The sequence below is a fragment of the Drosophila busckii genome, chromosome 3L (assembly GCF_011750605.1).
Source record: "Drosophila busckii strain San Diego stock center, stock number 13000-0081.31 chromosome 3L, ASM1175060v1, whole genome shotgun sequence".
Lineage (NCBI taxonomy): Eukaryota > Metazoa > Arthropoda > Insecta > Diptera > Drosophilidae > Drosophila > Drosophila busckii.
In genome coordinates, this window is record NC_046606.1 from 19,072,237 (window position 1) to 19,085,029 (window position 12,793).

General features: G+C 39.2%; 1 protein-coding gene across 2 annotated transcripts in view; it reads right to left on the bottom strand.

The window, feature by feature from the left end:
* Positions 1-10,729, bottom strand: part of LOC108600911 (prolactin-releasing peptide receptor) — a 28,418-nt gene extending 17,689 nt beyond the window's left edge. Inside the window, exon 1 of one of the 2 annotated variants that reach the window (XM_017988744.2) lies at positions 10,308-10,729. The gene's annotated coding sequence lies outside the window, so the exon portion shown is untranslated. Of the gene's footprint in view, positions 1-1,349; positions 1,529-10,307 lie in introns of those variants that run through there. The other variant, XM_017988743.2, reaches the window with a different exon arrangement.
* Positions 10,730-12,793: the final 2,064 nt, after the last annotated feature.

Genomic DNA, 12,793 nt, shown 5'->3' on the forward strand with positions numbered 1-12,793 from the left:
CGCGTCTGCGACAAGCTACAAACACAAACACGAGCGCGCAGCTCTTGTCATAAGGGAGTTGTACGAATTTAAGATGGAACTGGGGCTGCGCGATTGTCTTTTAAAACAAATGTGCAGTCTGTGCAACAAAATGCAACGAAGCGGAAGTGCAAGTGTGGCCATTACGCGTCTAACTAGTCACTCTTTAGTTGTTGCTGTTGGTTGTAAACGACACAAGAGTTGCAGCCCTTAATTAAATTTAAATTTTTGATTTCAAATCGAGTTTTTATAAAATCGCATTTAAATGCATTCAATTGAGATTTTTGCATTTCCTGCCAACTATGCAGAAGCTCTCCGACAATAATTGTTCGACATGCTACACAAAAAATAAAAGACTAACGCACACGCACACACACATGCATATCCATTTGATGGCATTTTAAAAATGTTCAAAATCATACTCAATAATTATCCGTTTACGCAGTTGCACATTCGATACGCTTTTAATTCCAACCTGTAGTTACATCGATGTTTACAATGGAAACCCAGCCTGCCGCAATCTGTGTGCTTGGTAAAGATTCCATCTACGTACTTTGTATGTAGTTTGCATGTGGCATGTGGCAAGTGCTTCATAGGCGACCAGTAGCATAAAGCTGGCAACAAGCACGACGTGCAGCTACCGAATAGATGTAAATTTAATTGGATTTGTTTAACAACTACGTACTAAAGTTTTCAGGGATTTAATCTAATTAGAAATTCGTATGCGCTTTTCATACATTTTAGCTACTGTTCAATTAGATGCCGAATAAAGACACATTCTGCAGTTTGTCACATTCTGCAAATGTCATTTAAAGTGCTATACTCAGATACTCATAATAAAATCCAATTACAAATAAAAATGATTTTATTTTAAAATATAAATGCATCAAATCGTGCGTAGTGGACATTTCAAGACTCCATACGAGTAATATAGTTATAGTTAATATAGCTAGTTACGAAAAAGAAAAAAAAACAATAAAGTATGGTTTTGTTATTGCCGGGATTTGAACAGGACTCGAACTGGAACGAAATAAAGTTAAAAAAAATAAAATAAAGGTTGGACTGACCAGCAGTGGGTTTCAAGGCTAGAACCTTTTTAAAGTTTGTACAACGAGCTAAGAATTGTAGCAACTGCAAGATAATGTGTTTTTTTAATTGATTTCTGTAATAATTATCTGATCGAGCCAACATTAACAGCATAAATAAACATTATAAGCTGTACATATACCAAATCGTTGATATCTCCTATACAATAGCTATAAGTAAGAGTGTATATGCTATTTCTAAAATAACTCGATTCGATTAGGATATAAATAGATCGACATACATACCAAGTTTGGGGTCTCTAGCTTTTATGGTTTCTTAAATATATTCGCTCATACAGACAGACATGACTTATGAACATATATCGACTCAGCTCGCCGCCTGATCCAGACTATATATATACTTTATGGGGTCTGTCACACCTCCTTCTACTTGTTACAAACAAATCTCTTTTTTTTAAATTAAAAGACCCTTTGTACATTGTATAAAACATTCTTTGGCAAAATTTTAATAAATTAAACAGTTGTCATTTTCGTAGACAGTTGAGCCAGAAATGTCTAAAATACTTTTGACGCTGCGGGCGAAGGCAAAATATATGATTTCTGGATAAATTTTGATAAATGAATGGGAAGTGCGTTTGGCTAACTGTTCAGGAACAACATTGCCAGAGGGCAGGTAATAAGTAAAACAAACTGTGACAGCCGGAAATTGTGTAAAAAATGACAGTTAACAATTTTATATTAACGCGTTTGACGGCTGACAAACAAGAGCGGCGACCAGCCACCAGTCACCAATCACAACAAGAGCGCTTACTACTCAAGCTATAAACATCATCAAAATCATTATCGGCAGTCTGGCAGGCAGGCAGGCAGTGAGTTGGCGTCTGCCGTCATCTTATTAGTCCCCAAGTACCCATCTGAGTGTACGTTATTGTCTGCGGCTCACGCGCCACATTATCATTACTAACAGGGCAGAACAAAGCAGCTTGAGTGTGTCATCCTGTCGCCTGTGCCTGTCATGCTTCAGTTCTCTCTCACACTATGTTGCCGGAAGTGCTGCGGCACTTGGTAATTTTAATTTTGATGCATTTGTCAACAATTTTTGTTTTCTTTATCATATTTTCCCGCTTGCTGTAGAGCGAGGTGTCATTTGGGTAGACGCTTAAATTAATGAGATTTTCTTTATTGAAGTTTTTATAGATGAACCTAAAAGTAGCAATACCGTCAGCTTGGTATCCCCTTTCCAAACTCGCTAGTACATTATATATAGCCTACTTTTCGGCGCACGTGAATCGTTTAATGCACTCTCCTTTATAGTATATAGCAGTATAGGATATAGCATGATCATACGACCAGCATTAGCCAACATTTGATGTCGCTTTTATTGAACTACGACTGCTGCCCCACAAATTATTTGAGGGGGAGGGGAGCCCTATCATCATCATGTGCCTCGTTTAGCTTTTGCTGTTATTGCTTTTGTTTAACGTACCTTTCGACTTATCTATCAGCAGCAAGTGCTTATCGTTAGTGCCGACTAGTTAAGCTGCATTTGACTAGCACAGACTAAGCAATTATGTAATTGGATTCCAAAGCCCGTAAAAATTTGCAACCACAACTAGTGCATCAGCTTTAAATTTATTCTATAATAAATTTAGCATGTAGTTCCCTTATATGTCAAGAATTATTTGTTTAAGTGCGTTAACCTTGTACTTTGTAATGAATTTAATATTCAAGTCTTAGGGAATACCCCCGGTATTGGCAACGCATTCAAATTGTTTTCTTTCATGTGCGTTCAAAGAGAAAAATAAATACTTTGCTGTCCTCTTAAAGGTTGCGAATTTTGCGCACATTACGTACATACTTATAGTGAGTATTCGCTTTGATGTATTTCGTGCACCGCGGGGTGAACAAAGTTTGCGTGCTTGGTTTGTATTAAATAAAGCAATAAGTCCACTTAGCCCGGGCTAAGAACCCTTGCTGGCTTAAATACTTTTTAAGATATTTCTAACAGCCGGCCAGCATAAACAGTCGAGAAAACTATGCCATTAAGTTGGCCATAAATTTCACTAATGATGCCAGTAGAGTGTCCCAACTCGAAGCCATGCAGTAGCTCTCTAACAAATGATCAACGCTCAGCTCAGTCAGCTCAGCTGGCTGATGATAATGATGATGCTGCTGATGGCTGATGGCCAGCACATGCCTTTCAGTATTGCTACTAATTAACATTTCTATTTTTATGATAATCAATTACAAAGTTTTCGCAGCAACTTCTGCGATAGTTGGGCTTGCGGGAAAAGTTTTAGCAGCGCATCAAAGCAAATTACTCAGCGCTTGGCCAAGCAATTGACAGACAGACCCACACAGATAGACAGTTAAGAGACTGAATTGTGAACATGTGTTTAATTTCAGTGTATCGTGGGCATCAAAAATCCCAAATCCCATAGACAAAAAAACAATTTTTTAATTAAAATCAATGGAAATTGAAATTGTTGCCCATGGCTTATAGCAAGCACCAAATATTGACCACTTAGTCAGAGTTGTTGAAATGCGCAAACATTATTCATATACGCGTAAAAACTTAAATGTGTATAAATTGAAATCTCTATATGTATATATACTGAATGTACATACATGTGAAAAGGCTATGGCACTTTATTTATTTGCTGATTTATGTGCTCAACAACTAATTAGAGAATTTATGCCCATTTAAGCGCCAAATGCACTCGCAACGCGACCGAGTCATTAAATATTGCGGGTGACTCAATATTTGCATTTATTTTTACGACCGCCATCCGCCCCGCACAGTTCGCCACACCCACAATGGCTAAATATATGTATGTACATTCACTTTGGACAGACGGACATCCAAGTACAACGAAAGCAATCAAATGCACTCACACCTTTGCCTGGCCATATAATATTAATTAAATCATTAAAATGTGCCCTGACATAAAATTAAACCATTAGATATATTTAAAAATCTATATTACTTTTGCAACCCAATCTACAGTTATTTTTAGGCATATGGTTGCCTGTTGTCTGACTACTCTTTGTGTACTCAAATATTGGCAGTATATCATTTGTGCCTTGACATGTGAGTAGCACTTTGAGCCCTCTCGCAAACTGTGATAAATGCCGCGAGGCCTTATGGGCTAAGCCCATTACCGGCTGTATGGTCAATGATACAATGATAAGCGGCAGCCACATAAAGATAACAATGAAATCAAACTAAATGGCTAAAATTGGCAAAGCAACAAAACAACAAAGAGAGCAACAGGATAGTCATATCAGAAAACAAAAAATAGAACAACAACAGCAAACAGCAAAAACATAGAAAATGCGTATAAAAATCGCAGTTAAGCATTATTAACACAATCTCTGCTGTGTTAGTATTTGTGGGTGGTGAGTGTGCCCCTTAGCCATTAATAAGATTGTTTTTGCATGAATTTACGGCCAAGCACATGCCAGTGAGTGACCTACTCACTACATTCTCCCCCTGCCCCAACTGAAGTCAAATGCCTGACGTTCTTAGATTCTATTATATTCTATTTGCCCTCGTTGCTTCTCTCTCGCTGCTGCTGCTGCTGCTGCTGTTGTTGTTTTTGCTTGGCAGCATTTGAAAATTGAAATGTTTACCATCACCGGAGCACTTAACGTGCTCGCAGTTCGCATAAAGGAAAATAAAAACGAATTTCGTACAAATTTACACGGCCACTTTTAGTCAACGTTCAACGAGGCGTGGCTGAGAGAAATCAGAGACAGAACTACGGCCAGCAAACCCTAACTACAACAACTCACAATAGCTTAGCAAAGTTGCTGTCGACTGCCGCTGCTGGTGGCGGTGGTACTGCTGCTGCTGCGCTGTTATTGTGGTTTTGTGGCTTTGGAACTGCTGCGAGTGAATATTTTTGGCAGAAGAGACTAAAGTCTGGTCGAATAAAATTTGAATAAGGAAAGCAATTATGTGTGCTACAAGCTGAAAGTGACCAGTGGCAATTAGGAAAATAAACCAACAAAATATCCGACAACAACTGTTGACATTGAGTGCAATACTGGGATAGAACTTTTTCCTCAATTTATATAGAAAGCACTGACAATGACAAAACAAATTGAATAAACAACTTTTAAATTGATTCTGTCAGGCCAAAAGACTTTAATATAAACAGTAAATGAATTTTAATAAATTCCCAATCAAAGTACAGGACTTGACTTGAGCTATCTGAGACTACGGCCTGCAGGCTCTGCGTTTGCTCGCACGAGTAAGCAAAAATTTGCTCACAATTACGCACACACAGCTACATTCAAATAGAAAATTGCTTAGCAGGCTCTCATATACTACTGTGTCGAGCAAACAGTAACCAAACTGAAAGCCGAAGCTCAAATAAATGCCAAGGACATGAAGGTACTGTTGAACTTTCCATTGCCAATGTTCTAGGTGTGTCTCTGTGTGTGTCTGTGTGTGTGTGTGTGTGTGTGTGTGCGCTTCTTCACTGCGAGCATTTTATGTAGCAGTGTGAGTAAATTTCCAAATGGCTGTCAAAGTGCCTAACGAGTCGACTTGACGGCTGGGCTTGCTGTCAATAAACATATTTATTTATACCTCTAACTGCGCTGTTATGCATTTATTCCAGTTTTATAAATATTCCAAACTTAATTTGCTTAATAATTAAGCAATTTCATTTATTGGTCTAAATTGACAACCGCATTGATATTTATTAACAAATTTATGCATTTATATTGCAACATTCTTTTATGCCATAAGCCTTTCGAGTATTGTTTAGGCTTGAAATTTAATTCTACTTTAGCTTGATAAATGCTAAAAAAAATAAAAAAAAAAAAAAAAACCAACGAGGCAGCATTAAGCTGGGACTGCTCTTAGAGTCTTAGCATACGCTATTGCACCCCATTGGGTGAGTCGACTTATGTTTGCAAAAATGGTATATTAAAATCGTAATCTACAGACTAAACTCGGAAAACTAGAATCAAAATTTGTGGTTTGCCTCATCATCTAAAAAGTTAATTGGGCAACTCTTTAGATGATGAGGCATTTAATTTATAATTTTGTTGAATTGACTTTAATACTAAACGCCATCCGCTTCGCACTACTAAATATCATTTGTTTCAGATCCACGCTCTAGCTTTCTATGGAAATTACTCTTAGAATTGTGCGTAGATGGCATAGCAAATATTTTCCATACAAATCGTTTCTCTGCACATACGTACACATACATACGATTTGAATTTGTTAGAACTGTTCAGCCAAGAGGGCTCTTATCTGTTTGATTTTTGTGTCTTCTCATTGTTTATATTGCTCACTTGTTTAGGCGTTTAACCTTTTCGCTGGCTGGCACCGAAAGGACCTTCCTGTCGAGCCATTGAAGCGATTTCTGTCCCGCCCTCTTTGTCTTTTATCGCTATTTGTTTGCACAACCTTCGCACCCATACGCTTGCCCCTACGCTTCCTTTTCCTAACAGAAGACACACATTGGCAGCGTGTGTTAGAGCAATATTAATACAACTAAAGTTTATACAGTCGCTACTGACTGAAAATCAATGAATTTTATAGCAACTGCTTTAGTGTTGCCTACTTTTGTGTGCTGGCTTGTAGCAACTTTCCGCTGCAAGCTGCAGTCGTCTGCCTGCCTGGCCAATGGCCAGCGGTTCAAGGGCCAGTGACCATTATTAATTGACCATTTGCTGCAGCAGCCTTGGCAGACATTGCAACTATTCTGCGGTTAAGTATGAGACAATGACTAACATAAATTTTTTGCGCACCCACACGCAGACATTTATGTGAAAGCTTGATCAAGCAAGTGTTTGTCGTATGTGCAGCAACCTTTTTTTGCGCTTTTAGCTTATCATCAAAGAAAAAGATGTTCTTGGGAACGAGTTGAGCGATAAGAGACCGTCATAATGAGCAGCTATTTGACGGCAAATGTCGTGTCGCGTCACAGCTTCGTGTCCGCTGGGCAGTCAAGCGTTTAAATTTAATCAAGCATCAGCTTTCTTGGTTGGGTTGGGTTAACCTAATGCGACGCTCTACGGTTTGGGCTTGCGCAATCAAGCAGCAACATAAATAGTTACAGCAACAACAACAAGCATGAGCTTTAATTGAGAGCTTAAGATAAACGGTGTCGTTTTACTCTTGAGTACAAATTTCTTGTGTGTTGAACAAATTGTCACTGATACAGATTATTTTGAATTTCAAATTACTGCCGGGCTGACCCTGATCGCAGCTGGTCCTACTGTCTGCGCTCCATAATGATTTATCTTTATGCAACAGCAGCTGACTGCAATTTGAATACTAGTTGGTGCACTAATCAAGGCACAAGTGGGAGTGACATGATATAACTGCAGGGAATAATTTACTGAGACTTCATCATTCAGGCAGGATTCATCTGAGCTGCCTTCCGGCTTAGTTCGGGCAAACTAATGAGCAGCCGACTCCTTCTTGACTTGAATGCACACAAAATATTGTAAATGGCGTTTTAATCAGCAACAAGCCACGCCAACAAGCGAAATTAATTAAATGTTCACTTCAAGCATGGTCCAACCAAGTGCTCTTGGCTCCAAGCGCCCAGACCTAACTCGACGCAGCAAAAACCCAGCCATGGCTACTCCGCTTTCCGGTAGTGGTAATGGTTGTTGTAGTCCGTACATCAGTTGCTCGCTCATCAATTTCTGCATTTTAATGATATTTGAGCCGCGATGCGACAACCAGCAGGACGCTATCGACAGCGGGGTGGCGCAGGATAATTAAGGCACACCAAAATATTCAACTAAGAGAGATATATTGAATAGCAAACGAATTCAATGTACTCTAAAAACCAGACAACAATACAATCTGTTGCTGCATTAAAATATTTTAATTTAATATAACTACAATATCGCATTGTTATAAGAAAAAGTTTTTTAAGTCTTTGGAATTTAGCAATAGTTATTTTAAATCTGATCTAAAGCGTAGGGCATCCAACTAGTCGTTACAAGCTCTGTTGGGATATTCGACGCGGTTTTGTGATTATTTCGGTTACGTGAAATTTTTCAGCCATCGGCCCGGCGTCAACCTGAGGTTTAATTGAAATGTAATTAATTTTTTGATGCATTTGAGGCTAAACTTACAACCCCTCTCTCTCTCTCTCTCTGTTTCTCTATCTCTTTCTTTCTCTCTTCCGTGCTGTCTCTATGAAGGGCATGAATTATTTACCAAAGTTAATGGAGAAGGCAGCAACAACATAAGCCTTCAAATGTCATGGTTCACTTTGTATGAAATACACATAGACTACACTTCTATCCCCATGCCTCATTCCGTATGTGCGCGTCTCTAGAGAAATTTTTGAATCCTGCCAGGCGGTTTGTGGGCGTATGTTTTGTATGACTGACGGGCAAAAGATGTTGCTGGCGAGTAGATTAAATTGTTGCGACTGTTGGCCAGTGCCTTGTCCTTGGAAGTGGCAATCGTTTTATTGCTTTAACTGCTCGCGGAGCTTTTGCTTTGGCCAGCACAGATTGGCTATAAAAATGTCACCTGTGACTTGCCAACCGACAGACCGACTGCCGAGAACTTAAATGAATTCGAACAGCTTCTTTATCCCATCCAGTTGCACGCAAGCGAACGCTATGCATAATTTATGCAAAGCCCTGTGGCCAATAAAATGTGAAGGCAAACACAATGCGCTATAAAAATACACTACAAGAGCAAGACCAAGAGCAAGCCTTACAAACAAACAAAGGGCACACGTGCTCGCCAGCCAACTCTGTAGTGCTGGCCGACAGGCAATAAATCATTTACTATGAAGCATTTTAAGGGTCCATAAAGTCAAAGATAAGAAAGTAAGCGTGCGCTTCAGAAACACATAACTATGCAGATTTCAATCCAATTTATGGGTTTCACATTAAAATTATTTTTAAAAAGCAATGTCCTCTCCAGCGAATATCCAAAACAGCTTTCATTAAAGTTAGCTTGCTTAAATTTCAACCCACAGAGTTTTTGCAAATTGTCGCTATCGTGCCCCCTTGATGACTGTCAATATAAATGAAATGCAAATATACGTCAGGTGGGATCTGCAAGTGGACAGTTGCGTGTTCACTGTACAGTCTCGCTTTAAGCAAAGCATCAACGCTGTCATTCGCTTAGCGTCTTTTGCTTGCAAACGCGCGACGATTTGCAATTTTCCTGCTGCGTATTGATATGCAAATTGAAATGCGTTTTTGGCAACATCTTTACGCTACGCTTATATTGGCACTTGGCATGCACCCAAAGCAGTCAGAACAGTTTCATTAAACGCTTTGCATTGCATAAGCTGCACTTCAGTGCTTGCATATGAGCTTAAGTGCAAAATAAATATAAATTATTCTAAGAAGTGCTTTGCATGCAGCATGCGAACTTCACTGTAATAATTGGTTAACCTAACTTCCAATTTTAATTCTGAGAAACTATTTTCAATTTGTTATTTCACTGAACTCTTCGAGTGGCTAGAGAATTAAGAGCAATTAAGCTCATGCGCTTATATATTTGTGGCAAGCCGATGCCCAGCTGTGTGGCATTAAGACTCAGCCAAAGACAAAGCAATCAATGCAGCTGTGTCTTTGCTTTGTCTCAGTGTGTGTGTGTCTATGTTCTTGACAAATTATCAAACTCGTAATTGATGACAAGTCAACGCCTGTCAGATAAGGCCAATAAAATCCAACAAATGATTTAACAGTCAAGCAAATCGATAGTAAGTCCACTATATAATAGCGAAATTAATTTGCCCAACGAACTGTCACTGTATAAGTAACCAGCTTCAGAATTTGATATTTCCATTTGCATTTTAATTAAGCAAAAGTCACGCACTTGTCATGTGTTGGGAAAACCTTTTTGTTTTCACTTGGCAAGAAAAGCAACAGACAAGAAATAAATATTTCTTACAAATGCAGTTTGAAGTATACAATATTTAGCTTGGGTAGGCGGCATGTGTTTGGGCTGCTTTTATTATAATTTGATCGTTGTGCTGACTTCTAACTTACTTGTTATGTCGCAAAACAAGTGAGTTAAAAGGAAGAGCGAAAAGCAGAGTCCTTTTCTTGTTGTTGGGGCTACTTTGAGTGAATGCGACTCCCGAAAAGTTTTTATGCTTTACGGGTTGTGCCGAAAGTTGTTGGAAAATTCAATTTGTGCACTTGTAATAAATATATGTCGGAGCGGTATTCCGATTCTTCGAACTTATTAACAAGTATTCGTTCGCTGAGCAAGCATAACTTACGTACCTTTTTTAACAATTGATTTAATTTCCAGTTTATACTTAAGCTGCCGGCTGCTAACCGTGCACTCAAAGTTTTGACTTTTAAAATTGTCGTTTTATTGTTGCCAAAAGCCAAAAAGTTTGTCAGCACAGATGAAGACGGAAACGCAAAGAAGCCGTAGACCGAAACGCAGACAGAGCGCGTAATGGACGCCACTCGAGCACGCTCCGGCACTTGCTTGTTTTTATTTATATTTATATTTTTTTTTTCTTGCGCCGGTTCACGGTCTCTATTGTCACTGTCACTGCCACTAGCACAAATCATGCGCTGCTATAAACGTTGCGAGAACGCAATGCGTCTAATTTAGCTGTTTATTTAAAAATATGAAACAGATGTTTGAATATCTTTTCACTTGATTTTCATATAGCCGCCCACACGTCCAGCGCCAACGAAAGAACACAAGCAACTGAATCGGCACGTCGTCTTCGCTCACGATTTAGGCGCTGTCTGCAACGAAGAAAGGCACGGCTAACACGACAGCGGCAGCAACAGCGACAGCGACAGAGAAAGTGCCATCAACGCGACGACGTCGACATCAACGTCAACCAACAGGTTAGTTGCTGATAAGCGCTCGTGCCTAACAAATACGCTTGTTGCTATTGCAGAGTATGTGCAATCTATGCTTACTTTTACTCTCTCAGCGCTATTGCCGCCAGCTAAGATCCTTAATAATTTGGTAATTCAATTAGAATAGTTTATACAATTGTTTGCTTTATGACTATGACAACCAACTTAATAACATTCGTTAACTTTGACAATATTGTTAAATACACATTGAATTAAATATTTCGTAGATACTATGAGCACATACTCAGTCGCTTTCAAAAACATCGCCATTTGAGTTGAGTTGAGTACTTTGAGCAACTGAATTGAGTGTTTTTCCGATCTGAGTGCTTTCAGCATGTTTTTATTTTAGCCAAACGACTCGAGTTAATCCCTGTCACTCTTGTTGTCAAAATATATACCCTGTCCACTAGCAGTGCTTAATTAATTTGTGACTTTAAATGAATGTTTAGTTCTGCTTAAAATACAATAAGATTCTCATGTATTCACTTGTCACTTTACATGTGCTTCATGCCGCGGGCATTCGCAATGCTGCCACTTAATTGTACTTCTTGCCTCGAGATAATAAGGTATGTGCTCGTCATATGATTATAACTATATCCGTTCATAAGGTATATGCTAGTCGAATGTCTTATACTTTCTGGCAACTTATCCGATTTTATTATATGTACATTTTTGGGCTCCATAGGAAATCAGATGACGATGGGGGCCATTGTCAACAAGGCCAACGGCAACGACTTTCTCAAGCGATGCAGCTGCGATTTATTTATTAAGGCTCGTTGACACAACACTCTTCCCACTCACTTTTACCTAACTCCACCACTCTACTCCAGGGCACTTGAGCTCATTTCCAACTTCTTGTCAGGCTATCAGGCGGATCCTGGTACTGTTGCCGTTGGTAGTCCTCCGCTTAAGTGCGCACGTTTCCTCACTTTTTAAGCACATGACACATTTTATGGGGGGCGCAAGGTAAAGTGAATAGTGGCTGCTTGCGATTCTTACTCACGCATATGTATGCTACATATTCGTGTATGCATATTCTTATACGGCCATAAACAAAGGCCGTTTGCCACCTGGGCTGTAGCTGTTAGGTTGAGTGAACCTGTTCATCCTTAAAGCAAGCTTTCAACGAATTGTGTAAAAAATGTTTAACCATCGTCTCGATGCTGCTGTTGCGTGTTTTTATTTACTCTGCAGGCATAACTCGGTTTCATGGCGACTGAATTGTTGTCTCTGTGTTATGTGGTGAGCGTGAGTGTGAGTGCTTCATATGAGGAGCAGCCAATCAAACCACGCGTACAGCCGCTAACACTGTTGACATTGTAAAGTAAATCCAAGTTGCGCATACGCCGCATGAGCCTGCGAGGCTTTCGTCAAAAAAGGCAAGGCAAGTTAGGAGAAACTCATTGCTTTGGCTTGTAGCTGCTGGTAAATCAACGCTAATTTACATGTGTTACTGTTTAGCCAAGACTATTTGCACAACGTTTCAAGCAGTTAAAGCGGCTGAAATATGACTTCGACTTTTTCTTACTTTGGCTGATGAGATATCTGCTTTAATATGAAAGTTAGCGTATTGATTTATGATTAGATGAATGAATTTCGTAAAGTTGTTTTGCATTCCAAATTATTGGCATCTTCGCTTTGAAAAATGTAAAAACTGATGAAAATTAATTTCTCAGATTTCAAATTTTTGATGAGCTCGACACTGACCTTTGGCGCATATTTTTCCACTGATGTGCTGAGATTTATTTTTAGTACTTAATTTATTCATTGAAACATTTAATTTTACTTGATCTTGCTGTGCTCACGCCCAAGCCTATACAGACGACCTTCCTCTCTCCCATTTGTCCCGTTCAGACAGACGTATACATGAATATATATATATA